Below are 18,991 nucleotides of genomic sequence, written 5' to 3'. Positions count from 1 at the left end.
CAGCCTGTCTCTCTTCCTCCTCTTCTCTCCTTGGCACCAAAAGTAGGCAGAGAGAAACAGTGCAGTAAGATTATTTTGTGGATGGGAATGACCAAGGGCACAGCAATGTTCATCATGCTGCCTCTGGTAAGGGACAAGGTGCAGATGGCTGAGGACATATGAAAACATCAGGTACTGCAGCAACATTTGCCAGAGTTTGCAGGAGACCAAAGAAGGCTTTTCTTGAAAGAAAGACTCTCTGCCCCAGCCTGCAGAAGGAAGTACTGGGATTGCTCAGAGGTGATGGCAGCTGTGAGCAACGGTCGCTCCTTAGTTGAACTCAGAACAGTCAAACATTGTAATTAATGATTATTGGTCTTGCATGTGACACCTCTGTGTTATCACAGTTCTTCAGTAACCTCCAGGCTGTCTTATCCAAGAAAGGGGTATTTATCAATTTTCCAGAAAAGGAAACAAAGGCCTCAAGAGGTGAAGTGACTTAGTAAAATCACCCAACGGGCCTACCGCAGAGTGCTGTGCTAGGAACGGGGCCGTGCGCTGCCGCTGCATTTTCCCTTTGTCCAAGAGTATGTGTGACAGGCAATATTTAGATCGAGGACTTTGCCCTACACAAAGAAAGGGTCTAACTGACATTCCCTGACACTAACCAGACAAGAGGCTTGAACAGGAACAGTGGGGCTCTGGTTATTAGTGTGATGTATACAAGCTTCATTCTTGTTGATTATTGGATTCAAGGACTTTGTCCTACTGGGATCTTCTGACAGCTTTCTTTTTTATGGAAAGCATTACCAAGCAACATGATAAGTATGATTTAAATTGCAAAATAAAGAGTATTTCAGATCTTTATTTTGAGAAAGTACTTGCCACCAGGATAGTCCATCTGCGCCGTTCACACAGGACCGCGGCTTAGACACGTGGAAGCCAAGACAGCCTCCTGACTGGTACTTAGAGCATGTGTAGGCTAGAATGAGGAGTTGGTGAGCACTGGATTAAAGACCCTCTGCAACTTTCATCTTCTTGCTACAGTTTTACTCTGTTCCCTTTGCTAGAAAAACAGGAAGAAAGAACAGACATGGAAAAGAAACAGCTGACTGACTCACAGTCTTTGAGAAGGACCCTATGATTTCCTGTCTTCTCCAGGCATTCACATCATCTCTCAGAGCACGGGCAGAAAATCTCAGCAGCCAGACCCTACAGTGGCCTCCCCTGCCCATGGCTTTACAGAAGTCACAGAGCTGCACTGATTTATCCATATTGATAAATTAGCCCAACGGGCTTAATTCAAATAATTTTTCCTCATTCTTCTCCAGTCAGTAAATTCGTTAAAAAGACAGAAAAACAAGCATAGCTTAGATTCTTTCGCACCCTGATATCAAACACACAGCAACTTGCAACAGGAGAGACTTAGAAACAATGGAAGGAATGTGTTTTCCTAGTCTTGTTCACTGCTTAGGAGGAACTCGGTGGCTGGCAGCAGAAACGCTGCCCTGTGAGCCTGATTATCCAAATGTAACGTGGACAATGAGTCACGGCAGGTAACCAAGGGGATTTTCAGGGCAACTGTTTCAGGCAGTAGCTGGGTTCTCCTCTGAGTTACAGGGCTACAAATCACAGGCAATGCTAATAAACTCAACACCAAGTGCTAATGTAGAAATGATAAACGGGAGAGAAGAAGAAGGTCCTATAGGTGTGTGCGCTGAACGTATGTACATTTATACACACGTTCATGTGTGTGTGTGTGGAGGATCTGGTCACAAACAGACTGCTTGCTGAGGTACTGCAAGGAAAAAGAAAAGGCAAAGGGTACCAAGGAGAGTTTAAACTTTTAGCTAGCCAGGTGAACTCATGATTTACTCCTAGCTGAGAATTTACCTTCCCACTGTTCCTGCAGAGAGTGGGTGAGATAAGTGGCCACAGAATGGCTAACGAACCTGTCCTCTCCCTCAGGGAAACTTTTAATCACTTTCGTAATAAACATTTTTTTGGTGAAAGACACCCCTACATCTGGATTTCTAGACCTAATTCTTCCCTCCTTCTCATCTCAGATTACCCTCTACCGAAGGGTAGAGCTGCACTGGCTGGCAATACTACCCTGGCCTTGTTTATTTTGCGCAGTGGAGGAATGAGGCAAGCTTTGGTGAGCAATCGTTAAGTGTACACTGAGGAAGGTGAACTGCAGGCTGGTGCTGTGCTGCTCCTTCCCATAGATGCTCAACTGCAACACCTGAGAAACCAGTCCTGAGCTCTGGATTTCCCTTGTGGCAAAGGACGTTCACTCATCACCCCAAATTTCAGAAACCGATCAGGACTGCTGACAGCCTGTTGCCTTCATTGCCTAGGGTGAGTCTGCAGAAAGTAAACAAGCAGGGGAATTGCACCTGCTGCTACGGCCAAAGCAAAGGCCGCAGAGTCTGAAATACCCTCCCACACTCAAATTCTTATACATTAAAGCAACTTCCTGTTCGTAATCAAAGCTTCAGCCCGAATTAAACTGAGATATGCAGACACAGCCTCCAACACTGCTGGAAAATTCAAGCAAAACATTGGCTCTGCATCCAAAGACAAATTAATCCAAGTGAAATGCTAAACTTTAGAGCTTCTGCAAAGATCTGCTACTAGATCGACAGGGATTTACAGAGGGCATATGCTGAATAACTCAATGCTATAGGAAGGTGGTGGATTTATGGGAACTCCTTTCCCAAATTTGCTGTGGGTCACATACCTCAGGAACTGCAGAGTCCCACACCCCAGAGATAAATCCCTCTCTGATAAAATAGCTTGAAGAGAGATTTCAGCCTCTAAAATCTGCTCAAACCGAGAAAGATCTAATTTTAGGTGCAAATCCTCATCTAGGGGAAAGTAATACAAATTTAGTGAGGTTACACACATGAACACGGGCAGAAGGGCTGAGCCCTTTCTCTTTTTTTTGTGGCCACCCAGGTGGTGCAGGGTCAACATCCATAAATGTTTGCAGTGGCTAAAAGCTGGAGCAGCTCCACTGAGGTCAGTGAGTTTGCTTCAGAAGTGCATCCTTGCTGATAAGATCAGAACGTGACTTCAACATGTCACATTCCCTTCTCAGCTGCTCACCAACAGGTGCTGGGCCACATTTCCTCCAGCTATAGGAAATCAGTGTAGTTTCTTGACTTCAAATAGGTCAAGGTCTGACCTGAATGCAATGTTGCCAATGAAAGCCACAGCTTTGACTTCATGGTGCAGATCTCAGAAGACAGACACAAAAATCTGTGAGGTCATCCAGATTACCATCTGACTGATGTTAGAGGCTCTTTTGATACCAGCAAAAGCTTTGCCTGAGTAAATGCTGTAGGATTTGGTCCTGAACTGCACGGACAAAGGAAAGAAATTGGGCTCTGCCACAACACTGGCTGATCCAGAGCAATTCAGGAAACTGACTTCTGAAGACATTTAATCATTAAAAAATCCAGATGAGCACTCAGCAGGGTTGTCATGAATGCCAAACTCCCACTGAAACTCAGAGGCTCAAAAGAAGCCAGGTGATTTTAGAAAGTCAGGCACCTAAAACTGGGGAGCCACAGCAAGCTTACACCACTTCTGTGGAGGTATTTTGGGTCAGCACCGACAAAAGTTTCTGAGGAGAAAGGACACCTCTTCCTGGACTCCTTCTCAGTGAGTCACCCTCAAGCATACTGGCAGCCAAAGCAGTAACTATTTTACACCCAGACCTATGTAGATGTTCCTGACATGCAGCAACGTTGATGCTTGACTCAAGGCCCAAAAGGTGAATTCATTTCTCTGACACCGTGCTGAGGGTCAAGGAAGCCTTGGGAAAAGGTGGGTGTGAGGTTAAGAAACTGTCCTGGACCTCTTCCTCTGCCTAACACTGCAGACACTGGGGATTTATGTTGCTCCAATCCAGCATTATTGCTGTCCTCACTCCCGCAAGAGTTAAGTGGAGTTTGCTAGCCGCTCTCCAAGAACAGCGGCCACAAAACACACCCAGCAGATAGGAACACAGATACACGCATTCTAACCTGGTCTTCAGCCGTAACTTAACTCCTCCCGACCACGTGGTTTTGCTGGGCTGAAAGTCAGTGGTCACACAGTCCGGACTGAGTGGGTTGGGAGACAGGTCGGTGCATCCCTTTGCTGCATGTGTGTCCCTGTCAAAAGAAACCAAGCCCACATAAACATTGATACACAACACCCTCAGTCCTTGTATCCTACATTTAATATGGATTTTAGGAAAGAAGGCAATACACAGATCCTGGGGCAAGGCAGGGGTATCAGTCTCGTTTTTAAAAAGTGCAAAGAAAATGGCACAGAAAGCCATGTATACCCCTTTTCTTCTCTATGTCATTGCCCAGGCAGGCTATAAGTGATACTTTGCTCTACTTTATACCTAGGCAGTGCTCAATCCCTGCGTGTGCCCCTCACAACTGTTTTGGAGGAGCTGCACAACACCGCAGCACTGCTTCTCGGCACACGGAAGTGGGATCAGATGCAGCATCCACGGCACAAAACCCATTATCCTGCATCTGCATGTTGGGACTCTAATTCCCTAAGTGTGGAGTTCAGGGGTTCCACTGTGGGATATGCCCTTCCCACCTCATGAGAGCTCAGAGAATGCTCTGAACACACAAGAAAAAAGCTAAGAGAAAGGTCCACACAGTGAGAGCAAGAAAGAGAAGCCTATCCCCTCTCTCTACTGATATTTCCACAAAATTACCAAACAGATATTTACCCTGCTTCATCATATGCGTGCAGAAGTCACACAAACATTGTGCAACCATCACTTCAGCTCCTTCCTTCCCCCAAGCACAGGGGAGCCTGAAACTATCTAGTATTCCCACTTGCTTCCATTTTTAACACTGAAACGCGGGAGAGATTTTAAATTTCTGCCCGCTCAAGGAACCCCCACGCTGAATAAAAGCGCGTCTGAAAGGACCCCCTCCGCGCCCCCCTCGCCCACAGCAGGCCGTGGCCCGAGGTGTGCTGTAATTGCCTCTTGTTGTGTGCTTAGCAGGCTGCAGGCTGAGCGCACATGTCGGCATCTGGGGCTTTGGATAGCTGAGATGGCTTGGATGCCATTCCGGTGAGAGGCCAGCCGTCTTTGTGTCCGGCTCGGTCCTCCCCCACGCTCCCTCTCCAAGCCCCCACGTGCCAGGCAGGAATGTTAAGCCTCACATTGCGGATGAGATATACCAGGGAAGCGCAGTAGCACTTTCACCTAGATTAGGGAAAGCGACTGGTCCGGAACGGCCTTTTTGCTTGCCCTGCTTATCTTCATCCAAATTTTACCCCAAATCTTGCCTTAGTTGCCTTTTCTTTCCATGTGCCAAATCCCGTTCTGTTTTGTCTCTGCAGCCCTCTCCTCTGAGATGATGTCAAGCCTCTCATCAAATTAGAAGGATCCCCCTCCCTGCTCCTGTACCAGCCTTGCTATATACCAGGAGCAAAACCTCCTTTACTGCAGCTCTGTGAAGTGCCAATATTGTTAACTGCTTCAATTCTCTCTGCTTACCAAGTTTACTATGAAAAACTACTAATTTTTAGAGGAGATTTCACTGCAAGATAGAAAAAGGACAAAAGCTTGCTACAGATGAGGATTTAAAAGATTGTACATAAACAATTTATATACAAATGGGTATACAATTTTCTAAGTAAAATATATTTCTAGCTGTTGTGTTTAGAGGACAAATTCCTCTGTTTAAGGCTTTGTATGGAAACACCAGAGAGATGGTCCCAGCCACAAAGAATGGCACTTCTGCCCCCACAACACTGCCCCTGAGAGATTTCTGTGACAAGGGGCCCCACAAAGCCCCTGGGAGCGTTTTAAACACAGCTCAAATTTGCAGCGAGGCTGCTGCATATCATGCTGAAGCCTAATGAGGTGTTTCACTGACAGCACCGTGGCAGGATCCCATTAGAGGGGAAAGGATGTCAGCAGAGGCACTTGTCTTAACTCTGGGGCAAATCCTGACCTCCCTACTCAGGCCTCCTTTCCCACACAGGGAACTACCACCCCTTATACCTCTCTAGTTTGCTAACGGGACCATGAAGAACAGGTAGAGTTTACCTGAAGATCCTTCACAGGCAGTACCATGTTGGGGTGACACTACCTTAGTGTAAAGGGGAGAACAGGCACTTGGCTGTGACCATACCTTCCTGATTCAGGGTAACCCTTGCACAAGTCAGAACTGGTGGGTTGCTACTGGAGGCTGGCCTAGCAGCCTTATATGCAGAGTTGCCAATGCCTGTGGCTCCTGCTGATTTGGAGGGGCAATGATGGTGCTGGGCCCTTCTGGAAAAGGCACCTGGATGTCCCAACGTGCTGCCAACTGCCGCGGCACTATAACCCTCATCACAACACCAAGACACTTACAAAGTCAAGGCCATTTCTCTAAGACAGTTCTCAGAGTGCTGTTTCAGCCTGTTTGAAAGCAGATACTGACACAGTAAAAGAAGATCATTGCCATGTTCATAGGAGATGCCTCGGATCAGCAATGAACTTTCCTAACACACCTCCAGCAGTGCTCAGTTGTAACTTCCCTATTCATTTTCTAAATAGCAGACTTTGGCTCTCAGAGGCTACACAACAGCTGTACTCCTGCAAGTGAGTAAAGCTGCTCATGTCTTCTCTCTGGTCAGCTATCTCCGAAGTAGCCAGTAACAATATTTAGGACAGGGAAATTGCCCCTGTGCCAAATACATTAAAAAGAATAATCAGCAGCCTGAGAAACTGATATAAGGCAGTAAGCGCCTACAGCTTCCCGGTCACCACAGCCTAGTGATCTTTCAGCACTTAGGGTCTTTTTTTTTTTAAAAAAAATACAGCTTTCGAAGCATGTGAAGAAAGCAAGAGACAACACAGACTAAACTAAGCTGCGAGCAGAGCTTTGTGAGTAAGTCACTTCCAAGCATTCCCATATGGATCCACACAGATCCGACCCTCACAATTGGCAGCTACAAGCAGCGGGAGGGTAAGCAGCTTGGGTGTTCCCCCTCGCACAGTGAGAAACCCATGCTTGCCAGCATGCATAACTTTGAGGTTTACCTCACAGAGACAAAGAAACGTTAATTAGTGTCTGCATGGGCTCTGGGGTTGTTGTTCAGGGGTAAGAAGGAAATGCAACGGAGTTTTTCCCGAGCCTCTTAAAAAACTATAATTACTGAGCTCTGTGTGGAACGGCGGGCTCAATAAGACATTGAAAACTAATTAGCCAGCCTATAAATAAGACCATTAATCAAGCCCAGTGGGGAACACAAGACATGAGGATCCTTCCACCAGTGAAGCACACACACATCAGGGATGGAGCACAGCAGCTCTTCAGCAGCAGCCACCACCGGGCACTTTGCCAAAGAGGACGATACCCATGCAGGGGTGCCTCCAGCGAGAGCACAGCTGGCTGAGCAGGAAAAATACCTGAGGGCAGCATCAGGGCTGCAGCTGCAGAGGTAGAGACCTCCCCCAAACAGGACCCATAAACCCAGCACCTTTCCTCCCCTTGCAGCTTCCTGCCTCACACTCAGTCAAGCAACCTGACTGCTTATGCCAGAAGATTTTCTAAGACATTTCTAAATCATTTTCTAATGCAGCCCAGTCTAACGATCAGGAGCGTGCTAATCTCTATAAAGATATTTCTTCAACTGTAACATGGAAGCAGTCACTCTAGTGCAAAGACGTTGAGGGCCTACCTTGAGTCTTGACTGTCGCAACCCACGCCTTCTCCTTAGAGCAACTGTTTTCCTAAAGCTTGAGCTGTCCCCAGGACGGCACAGCCTGATGGCTCTCTGCAACAGCACCCAGCCTGCTGAGATGCTCTTTAAGGTTGGGGCTGGGTTTTATTTCGGGGATGTTGCGAAGTGCCTCACAATTGCATAGCTAAAAAGTATCCGTGGCAAGGAGTGGCTTGCAGTTCTTTTTGTTATCACATTGTTTCTAAAGCTTGCAAGTGGGAGACAGGAAACCTAGTGCAGTCTATTTAAAACTCCTCTACCTCCCACCTGAAGCTGGCAGCTACCTCTGAAATCTTTCCTTTTCTGCAAAGTTTGTGTTTAATTATGAATTGTTATTTATACTTGCTGCTTCCGTGGTGCCTTTGGTATTTAATACCACACATGTTAATGAGTAGCTGTACAAAGACACTGTTCAGCTTTTCCCTCATCTAAAAATATGGCCTGTTAGGAATTTTTTCTTGATGCTTGCTCAACCAACAGCAAAAGAACACTGTAGTACAGATTTAAGCCTTTTTTTAAGAAAAGCCTGCTCCTCAGAAGTTTGATTGCCCCACAGCTTCATTGCCTCTGCCTTGTGCAGAGAGCATCAGCCACCAGAAGAAAGAGGCAGCATCTCCTGACCCATGCGGCAGCATCTTCTCTGCACATCCAGCACTGCCTTTTCTGAAGCAGACATCTGCAAAATGTTTCCTTATTCTTCACCACCCTCTTCAGAGCTCTTCAAGAAAGCATGAGTGGCCTTATTTTATATTAATCAACTCCCCTACACAACTGGTTTGCCTGTTGCTGTCATCTGATGTCTCATGTTCTTCCCAAGCCGCCACAATCCCTGCAGAACTCATGCACTCTTTTAGGAAGATTCTCTGCTTCTGACCACAGACAACTGATCTCCTCTGGCCACCTTATCTCCTCCTGCACTGACCTCCTGTTACCTGCATACTTGAAAAGTTTCATAGCATTTATCTTAACCTTTTAGGCTCTTGGCTCTTCTTTCTCATTTTCTTTGGTCTTCCTTATCCTTATTTATAATCTTCACATTCCAGTACAGACTGGTTTCCTAAATGAAGCCTAGACAATAATTGGGGGTGTGCACCTCTGCCCAGCAGATCCCCCAACAATTATGCCTGAACCAGCTGATCAATTTCAGCCAGGGTCTGCAGAGATATTATTCTCAATGAATTAAACTCCTTGTTTCATGAAAATAGCTCCCTGAGTAATAGAAGTAGCATAAATTATTGCTCTCATTGAGGAAACGCTGCGGTGTGAGCTCAGCTGCTGGTCTACAATTCCCAGAGGAGAGAGATTTTATACAGGGAAGCTGTACAAAACCAAACTTCTGAAGTTTTATCTGCTCATAGCATTTGTTTTCCAGCACATCAGCATTACACTTCTTCTGTCTGCACTACCATCCTGTACTCTGCTTTTCTGCTTAGCTGTCTGTAGTTCCAGGTATGAGTCTAGGATACGGCTGACATCATCCATAAACAGCACCTGGAACTGTGTTTAAAAATGATTACAGTTTTATTTTTAAATTTTCCAAAATGGGTATTTTTCTAATGGTTGCACCTCTCGGAGACACGATTACTTATTTTAACCTAACACCAGGTTTGCTGCCACGGTAATAGAAGACCTAAGTCCCAGAGGATCAAACCCCTAAATGTTAATAGGTTTAGTCATTTTTAATGTCTCATTACTCCTAAGCCCAGTATTATTCCTAGAAGAGAGGATGGAGCTTAAATTCTGATTTTTAAACCATTCAGGATCAACAGGAGTGTTTACAACCACTATCAGAATTAAAAGCTTTCCTAGAAAAATAACTGCTCACACGCTGATGATTCTGAAATTGAGATTAAAGCAAGGAACTCCTCTTCAAAGTTCTACAGTGATTTGTAGGCACTTCCTGATATTTTTTCCCTTTGTCTTAAATCAGAACGTTAGAGGCAACCCTCCTTCACTACAGAAACAGCCAACCGCACAGCACGGACACAAAAATAAGCAGCAGCAACAAAGCAGAACTCGGCTCTGACAACCCTGCAGGGAGGGAGATGGAGTTAGGGCTGATGTTTTATCCTCATAGCACCCCATGTTACACAATGTCACAGGGCATCCTGAGATCCGCAGCTCAGCCAAATGACATAAGGAGAGTTCGGCAGCTTCACCTCTGGCTATCCACATCCTGCAGCCTACAGGCAAGCTCTCAGCAGCTGATAACCTGGAATTACATCTCCTTGTGAATGAAAATTCTGCCTCCACAACAGTCCCTCATCTCTTGGCGAACAGAAAGCCTTCCTGCCTCCTCCATGCTGTTAAGGAGAGGGCTCCCCTGGGGCAGGGTTGCAGAAGGGGAGAGAGAGACCGTGTTCATCGTGGGCACCGACATGGCACCCATCAGTGGGCATGCTGCTTTGCAGATCCTCCTGCTCCGCCTGAAGTGAAAAGACTGGATTGCTTACGTATTTTTTATTTTGTTACCTCCTGTGCCTGGTCCAGAAATAGCCTGTAATCCACATATCTGTTACGCTCACAGAATATCCTTTGGATGAAGTGGAAGTGCCCTGTGTATCAGAGCACAAAAGCCCAGCTCCTCTCCTGGACAGAGCACATGTGGGTCTTAGCTGGTAGCAGCAACGTCCGCACAGGTTTGTTAATCTGTGCTCACGGGACCCCTGATCCTGATAAAGAGCCAGGATCAGCTGGAAATACGTGGACAAAACAATTTTTTAGTCAGAAAAAATCTCATAAATTGAACTGAAACTTCTCCTTGGAGGGGATGCAGTTTGGACTAAAGCTTTTGCTGGGAAAAGTCTCTCAGTTCTTGAGTAAAATCTCTAGCCTGCCACTTAGGACACTCACCTGAGAGGGGGAAGAGCCAGGTTCAAGTCCACAGTCTAATAAGGCAGATGAGGAATGCAAGGCCATTTCATGGACACTTCAAAATGCAACAGGCTCCACCTGTGGAAACCCCTGGAAGGACTTTTTCATCTTAATGGCAGAGCAAGACAGGTTTTGAAATCTCAGTGAGGCTCACTGAGCACACAAATCTTGGGGCCGAACTAGCTATTCTTCCCAGAGTTCTGTAGCAAGATCCAAGTTGCAAGTAGAAACAATAATATCCATGTCTTAGATTCAGATGGTTCAGTAAAGCTCAGGGAAAAAACCCACATAATGCAAAACTGCTGCAGCTTCTAAGGAACAGGACTAATTTTTTCGTATGCATCACAGGCACATCCATGCTGGTAACTGTTAAGGCAGGATTACTACAGCTGATCTGCATGCCATAAGCCAATCACCAAAAGGGAAAAGAAAACATTTTCCAGGAACAGTGCAGAGGCAGCTTGTGCTTTTCTAAATCCACAGGTCATTGCTTGAAGGCAAATTAAAGGGCTAAGAAATTACGGAGCTGTCTTGGGATGGCAAATTTTAGATGGATATATCTACGTTCAAGCACCCATCACTTTCAGTCTAATGGCTCCTATGCGGTCATGCCAAGCACGTGGTATTTCAGGGCAAAGAAACACAGAGGTTCAGAAGTCACTTGTAATTAATTCAGACTCACAGCTTTCCTTCTAGGAGGGCTCTTCACTTATGCAACTCCAACTTAAACAGCTTCAATGACCACTGACCTTCAGGTCCACTGAGAAAAAACCTGGAGAAAGGAGACCGCATTTTGACTGTGCAATACCATCTAGTTCTACTTGTCCAGTGTCTTTCTGGCTTTCCCTTTTCTCTGAGATTGGATGGGTTTTATTTGACCTGACCTCAATCCCACAATCTGGCTGCGCTGTGTTTGCACAGACTCCACAAACGCACAAACAAGCTGCTTCGGCGCCATACCTGTTTGCAAGCAGAGATCTGAAAGGAGTATTCGCATTCATTTGGGTTCCTCACTTCATTTGGTATTGGCCAAGGGATCTTTGAGAAAATGAACTCCCTCTTTGTCTGTGAGAGAGACCTAATCCTCGTTTTGCCCTGGAGGATTACTGGGTACTTAGAAAGGCACTCACATGCACATTTTTGGTTTGTGCCAGCTGCATTTGGGTTCACAATATGTAGCATTTGCTTTGGTCTTCAGGTTTGACAATAAGCATTCCACTGCACCCAGACCTCGACCCCAGAGACTGCCACCCTTTTAAAGACACCCTAAATCATCGCTTTCTGAAATGTGGGCCTTCCCCTGCTTTGCATGAGTAGTTTGCCTGCAGACAGTGCATGTGAATTCAGCGTGCAGGCAGGCAGCTGGGCATGCAGCCCTGAAGACCGGAGTCTTTTCTTGTGCTGCTGAGCCAGCGGTCAGAGTGCATGGCTCCCTGCCTGGTCCTGCCAAAAAAGACCTGGACCCTAGCTGGAAGGAAGAACCTGTAAGGCTGAGAAATTACCTTTTATCTCTAGTCAAATCCTGGCTTTTTCTAATAAAAGTTTACAGTTATACTCAATTATAGCTTACTGTTTGTGCCACAGTACCACCCAGAGAGCCTGCCTGTTCAGGCACTGGAGCCCACCATTCCTGGGTTGTACACACTGGTATAAAATAAAAGGTCATTCCTTTTATTACAGGAATAATAATTCCTATAGTAATTCCTATAAAATACCCAGTGCCACAGCACCAACTCTGTGCATAGCCGGGCTTTTCCTGCTGTCTGTGCACAAGGTGCATTGGCCACTGGCCATGATTTTGCTTTACCCACCAAGCTCAAGGAGCCCTTCCAGCCTACTGGTGTTCCCACACGAGTAAAGCGTGCTCTGTGCAGCTCTGACCCAAATCTTTCCAGGATCATGGATTAATTCTCTAAAGTAGTACTTTGGGATATAATTCAATGGGAGTAAAGGACTCTCATCTTCAGCTGGTGTAAATTAGTATCAACCTGAGCAGCATTCTGCCTGCTCAGGGGAGATCTCACCTTCTCAGGAGGTGAGACTTGAGAGGTTACAACTGCCATGGTCTGTCCAACGGTACCACCACAAAAAGTGGGGTGCAATGTGCCCTGCATCCTGACTCTACTTGTAAGTGAAATGTTTTCCTGCACCTTGTTCTCAGAGAGTTTTAACCCCCTTGGAAAACAGGTCTACCTACTTATTGTGTCAAAACAAAAGTAAAAATACAGGTAAATGACATTTTCATTCTATTCTACCCCAGGACTAACAGAAGTATCTATAGACTTGGTCTTGACCATTATTGAAAATCTCTTGAGTTTCTTCAGAAACATCAAGTCACACTGGCCTTTGAGGATGCTGTGGGATTTACTTGGGGAATCAGTGCCACCCTTCTTCACGGTTGGTTCAGGACCAGGAGGCCACTAGGAACAGTCTTTCAGACCTGGCCATAAAAGATTAAGATCAACTATCCCTGAGGTGCAAAAGTGCTCAGATCTGTTAGTTGAGGTGCCCGAAATGAAGACAATGTACTACACAGCTCACGCAAGCAGGAAGATCATTAACACATCTGTCCCTTTAAGGACCATGACTACAGAACACTGGTAAAACAGTGTTACCTTTACAGGTTTTGGGGTATCCCAACAAAGTCATTCTGTATAAGTTACAACATTTAACTTTTCTTACGTAACACAAAACAAAGCACAAGCCGGCTCTAAAGGACAAGTGTAAATGAAAAAAAAATAATTGCAGCTCCTACAAAGAAAGGTAACTGTAAGAAGTAAGCAAAAGTCAAACATATAAAATAAGGACTGGTTTTCATTTCAGGATTACAGAATTCAAACGATTCGATGGGAAAAGAATACAAACCCTCCATGCTGAAAAAATAGTTATGTTCACAGAGAGACACTCAATAAGCAGAAGATACTCTTTTTACAGAATTACTCTTTTTACACTCACCCTTCAGAACAGTGATATTTTCCAGATACAAAAGGACCGTCCTAAGGAGGGGTCTGAATGTCAGGCAAGACGTGTCCCATCTGGGACCTGGCCATGGGTTGCAGACCTGAGACCTCAAAGGCAAGACTAGCCCTCACTGGGAACCTTTTCTAACAGCACATACGAGCTGGGGCCAGACTTGATCTGCTGGTGCAGTGGTTTGTGTGAGCATTTCCTAATATGTTAAAGGCAAAACAAACTAGGTCAGTTCAGACCAGCAATTTAAATGGTTTAAAGCTAAAGATTAAGGGAGTGCTTACAGGAACTGCTCCAGTGGCAGATGGATGAGATCTCTGGCACTGATGAGCATGTGAGGGCACTAATCTCTTCTGCCAGCACAGCTGGATCTCCCTTCCTGGACTGCATATGCATTGGACTTTAAGGAACATATCCTGAAATTTCACCCTAGCAGCTCTCCTCTGAGAATATGAATGCTACTGACGTGCTAGAACAGTAGTTCAGCTGTTTTTTGAAAAAATTGGTCTCAGTGGTTGGTACTGAGTGAGTGATAATCTGAGCACTATTCTGAGGGGGCAGAAGAAAGCCCTGTATTCACATTTGTCACAGGCATGGTGGACATTCAGCATCAAGAACTGACTCAAGTCTGCAGCTGAGTTGTCTCTGCTTTCTAATCTGATTATTTTGCAGTGTTTCCTGGTATGCCAGATTTTAATTGCAGTAACTTGAGGGGTGGGGTGCATTTTACAGGTTTAAATCACCTTCATGGGTGTAGCAATGCCTAATCCCCAGAATATGAGCTACTTCTTATGAGCTGTTTCTCCATCCCACTCACCCACCTCTTCCTGAACAAATTCCTGAATCTCTTACTCAACACAGCACCCATTTACTTCTTCAGGACTTCAGCAGAAGATCTGCTCAAGTGAGAAATGAATATAGATTGAGTAAGGAGATAAGGATTTGGTCAGCTGCTTTACAAAACAATCTCTGCAGCACCTGCAGCATCATTTTGCACAGAGTTAGAGACTTGTAGCTCTCAGGGACTGTATAGAAAAACAAAGAGAAAAATACAGTTACTATAGAACCCAGCTATGCCTGTCAGTTGTCCATCCACCTCTGAGGTAAAAAATGCTATCGTTGGTTCATCATAACTCCTCTGCACCATGTTAACTGGACAGGTCCAGTGGAAAACCAATGTACTGGTCTAGGGAGGGCACAAAAATAGCCTGGCAACAGCAGAAAGACTTGAGCTTTTCAGGTACATACAGAGTCCACAGAGCATGGTATAAGCATGGAGCAAACTAAAGCGTGCTGAATACAGCAGAGTTGCAATCTGGCTGATCACCTCCTTGCACTTTTATTTTTAAAGAGTTCAGGGAGTTTGCTGTGGTTACCGACCCCTGCAGCAGTGATATCACAGCTTTTTTATAGTTTCAGCCATAAATGCAGCTAAAAATCAATGTGGGCAGCAAAGCCCATGGAAGTGAAGCCACTTGAGTTACAACAGCGTGCCCAAGCTAAGGCTCTGCCCTCTGAACATTTTGTGATTCTCTGACTTTCGATGAGAGTGCCCAAGGCGAGATATAGAAATGCTGGCTGCTAAGCTAAAAAATAAATAAATACCTGTTTGTCACTCAAATTATTTTTAGCATCTGCCAGAGATGAGAGCTATCTGACAGGAGTTTGGGAAAGGATGAGGACTGCAGCCATGACAAGACACACCAGATGATGAGAGAGGAACCCGTGGCCCCTCTTGCCTGGCGCTACGCCTCAGTGCATCCCCACTGTGCTCACACAAACCACCTCAAAGGAGGAACCGGCCTTCCTGACTCCACTCCCTCCCAGCAGTGACAGAGGCCCCCAGCACCTGTGGCTCCTTCAACAAAGGCAAGGGCCGGCCACCTACCCCTGCCCTGCGAAGCCAGCTGGAGTGTGGGGCAGTGTGGGACCAGCCACCCTGAGCCCAGTGCCCACGGTGCAGGAAAGGCGGCCCTGCCACCCCACCGCACATTCCTGCCACAAGCAGTGAGGGGTACGCCCGGGGGACATGCACAAAGCAGCTAATTTTAAAAAAAGAAGCAGGAGGGAGGTGAAGAATAGGGAGGACTATAAGCAACAATAAAGCAATTATTCCAGTTTCGGCGGGCTGGGGAAGCATTGTAAGGGTGGAAAAGACAAGTGGTCTCGAGTCTCATGATCAGCACCAAACAGAGATGGATGAGAAACTAACACCAGAGCCACAAAAATCTTCGCAGTTGCCAGCAGCTGGGTCTCAGCCCCTGGTGGGATGCTGCCTGTCTTTGCATGGCACAGCTAAGTAAAGAGTTAACTTGTCTCTGCCTGCATAATGAAGTCTTATACAGCCTACATTAGAAATGGGATTAGTAACATCATCACTGATACATGAACAACTGCTAAGAGTGAAGAAGTCATGAATGTTTTTCTTTCAAACAGAGGACTGGGCAATGTAGAAATTTTGGGCCATTTAGAAGCATAAATAGACCTCTGCCTGCCTCCTGCTGAAAAGATACTACAAGCATCTTTCCTGTACACAGCCCTATGTCTTGGAGCTCTTCTATGTGCCCTGCCAACAGGAAAACTCTTCCCCACCACCTTGTCTACTGTGTTTTGGTCCGACGATCCTGGGTCCAGACTCAGATCAGTCCTTGGGCTCAAAGCAAGATCTGAAGTTAGGACTTGGGATGTTCTACTGCATGCACTTCAGGGCTGGATTAGCACCTGTGGAGACCAGGGGAAGCTCACTCACTCACCTGGATGAGGTCAGAGTCTTCCCCAGTGATATCGCCCTTCAGTACCAATGGGGTAAAGCACCTCCAGGAGCAGTTACGAGAAATTACACCACAGATCAGCATATGGCTTTGATTTCCAGGAAGATGTCTCAAATCCTGCTGGGTGCCCAGAAACGTGAGGGCGCTACTCTGTAGATAAAGAATGTTTCACAGCTCTTGGGAAACCTGGAAAACCTGACTTAGCCCAAATGCCTATCAGCTTTTAATGGGACTTTCCTCACAAGACACTTAAGACACATATTAAAAATTCACCCAAAACCACTCTGTTTGAAACAGTATGAACTGCTTTTCTTAGAGCAGCTCCAAGCACATTAAGAAAGCACAGAGGAGATGTCCACCCACTGTGGCACCAACTGGCAGCGTGACTTGAGGTCTTCCACAGCTAAGCCGAAGGATGCCATTTACAGGTTAACAAAAGACAGCTCACATGTAAATTATTATTCACCAATGTGAACCGAGCACCTTCTCAAAGGAAGCTGCATCTTTGCTAGGGACATGCAGTGATCTGTAGTCACAGTCTGGAAACCTCTGCTCTGCTTGGCAATAGGAAAAAGGGGAGCAATACATATCCGTTATCTCAGCCTCTCCTCATACACAGGACATGTTATGACCATCCTCATTAAAGAAAAAACTCTCCAAAATTAAGTCTTGGTGGAGCCAGGCCCAAACACAAATTGTCATTTGAGTGAGAAGTGCCAAACTCTTTCACAGAGCGAACGGCAAACCCAAATCCTATTAAGCAGCCATCAGTGTCAATATTTATTCCTCACAAATCAGGGACAAGTAGCCTAATAAATGGTGTCAGACTGAGCCTGGTGAGTTGGAAGAGGAAGGGGATAGCCTTGGGGAAAGGACATGACATTAATCAGCATCACCCCTGCAAAACCCTTGACAGAAACAAGGTAGTAAACTCATTAGCCACTTAGAAACTAAGCTCCTTTTTTGCTTCGCACAGTGATAGCCCACAGTTTCCAGCCTGAAGGTTTGGCATCCTTCACAGCAAAGCCACCGGACGCCATAAAATCTTTTTCTTTCTATCTACCTCTTAACACCTCTCTCTGGCCCAGAGAGGCTTTGCTGGCTTAACCGCTCTCTTCCCTGATGCAGAGCAGCACCGTCCTAAGGTCTGGACCGCAGTGCATTAAGCACTCAAATTACCATGGAGTAAAAGAGCTGCCAGGCAAAAGTTGTCTGCACAGGAAGACAAACAAATAAAACGATGATTTCACAAGGCAAACTCCTTGGCTGCAAGAGCCACTTCAAATGTCGCAGCTTCTCCTTCTCCTTGCAGACCATTCCTGCCCCTGGGTGGTGGTATACACCATCTTGTTGAGTGTGCTAACAGCACCGCGTGCAGCTGCACGGCAAACCAGGGAAGGGAACCAGACCAGCTTAACTTCTGCCAGATGACTCTGCTGAAGGTGCCTGTGCCAGAGCCCAGACACAGACCCAGCTTTCCTCTGCACCTCATCACAAAAAGGAGTTCATAATGGGTGAAACACAGTGATGGTGCCAGGTCTTTTGACTGATGTACCTCAGTGAAGGTATTTGGATTTGTATTTGCCCCTTGCTTGAGATACAAGCAAAATTTGGCATTTGTTGATATGTTGTTGCTAGGCCTCCTTTTACCCCTGCATTTTTTTGTTTCTCTTTAATGCTTGCTACTCTATTCCTTGTCCTCTGCACCTGGGATCTAATAATCTGCTTGGAGCAGCCAGGACCAATACATACCCTTAACAGACAAATTGCTGGGAAAACCACTTAAGAAGAACTTGTGAGCTGCGTAACAATATGGTTTCCTTCTCCCTGTCTAGATGGGAAAATACAGTATTAAGACAAATACACTCCAGGCTTGATCCTTCCATCAGGGCTGTAGCTTAGTTTTTAGAGCTATGCCTCATGGCACATATTTGCTCCCATCTATCCAGGGAAACTTAAGCTGCCATAGCACGATTAGGATGCAGCCATCTCGCACAGGGGGCCCTGTCCCCACTATAACTGTACTGTGCACTGGCCATCAGTTATCATCACGTACTTCACTCAAATTAGTCTGAAATGGAGTCTGTCTCCAGCCTGGAGCCTGTTTGTAACTGCAAAGGAATCTGTGCCCTCTGTAACACACGAGACGGGATCAGGTCACTGCTGGAGAGCACTTGGCCTGGCTATTTTTATTGTCTGCCCAAATACTTTTCTTCAATGTCGGTTTAAGTTACTGAAAGAATAGCAAAGATGAGATTTTTTTAAAAAAAAGCAGATACACTGATAATCCATAGGAACTGTGTCCTTTTAACTTTTGGACATTTCTCAAATCTTTGTCCCTGTTGCCAGGATGCTAAAGGCATTCTGAAGTCACAACATGATGAAATCTAAGCAGGGTGAAGTGAGCTGGTTTCATTTTCATCAGATTTCTTTCAAAGGCACAAATTTACCCTTCTGATCTTCCTCCCTACTACTAGAACTGAGCCGATACAGCAGCTACCACTACATCAAAAAACCCCACCCAACCCTCTTCTGTGAAGAACAACTGATGATTGAAATTCTTCATGTTTCTTTAAACCCAAAGGACAGTGCCACTAATTCAAGCACTGGTGCAACTAGAACGTAAAGGATTAGAGAAGTGGCTCTCATCTAAATAC

At 45.8% G+C, this 18,991-nt stretch overlaps 1 protein-coding gene across 4 annotated transcripts in view; it reads right to left on the bottom strand.

Annotated features, from left to right (window-relative positions):
- SHROOM3 (shroom family member 3) overlaps positions 1-18,991 on the bottom strand; it is a 108,226-nt gene that overhangs the window by 29,724 nt on the left and 59,511 nt on the right. For 3 of the 4 annotated variants that reach the window (XM_074823422.1, XM_074823423.1, XM_074823420.1), the window contains exon 2: positions 4,014-4,142. The gene's annotated coding sequence lies outside the window, so the exon portion shown is untranslated. Of the gene's footprint in view, positions 1-4,013; positions 4,143-11,275; positions 11,366-18,991 lie in introns of all 4 variants that reach the window. The other variant, XM_074823421.1, reaches the window with a different exon arrangement.

The sequence above is a fragment of the Strix aluco genome, chromosome 4, assembly GCF_031877795.1.
Source record: "Strix aluco isolate bStrAlu1 chromosome 4, bStrAlu1.hap1, whole genome shotgun sequence".
Lineage (NCBI taxonomy): Eukaryota > Metazoa > Chordata > Aves > Strigiformes > Strigidae > Strix > Strix aluco.
The sequence above is the reverse complement of the archived record's forward strand: the minus strand, read 5'-3'. Positions and strand labels throughout refer to the sequence as shown.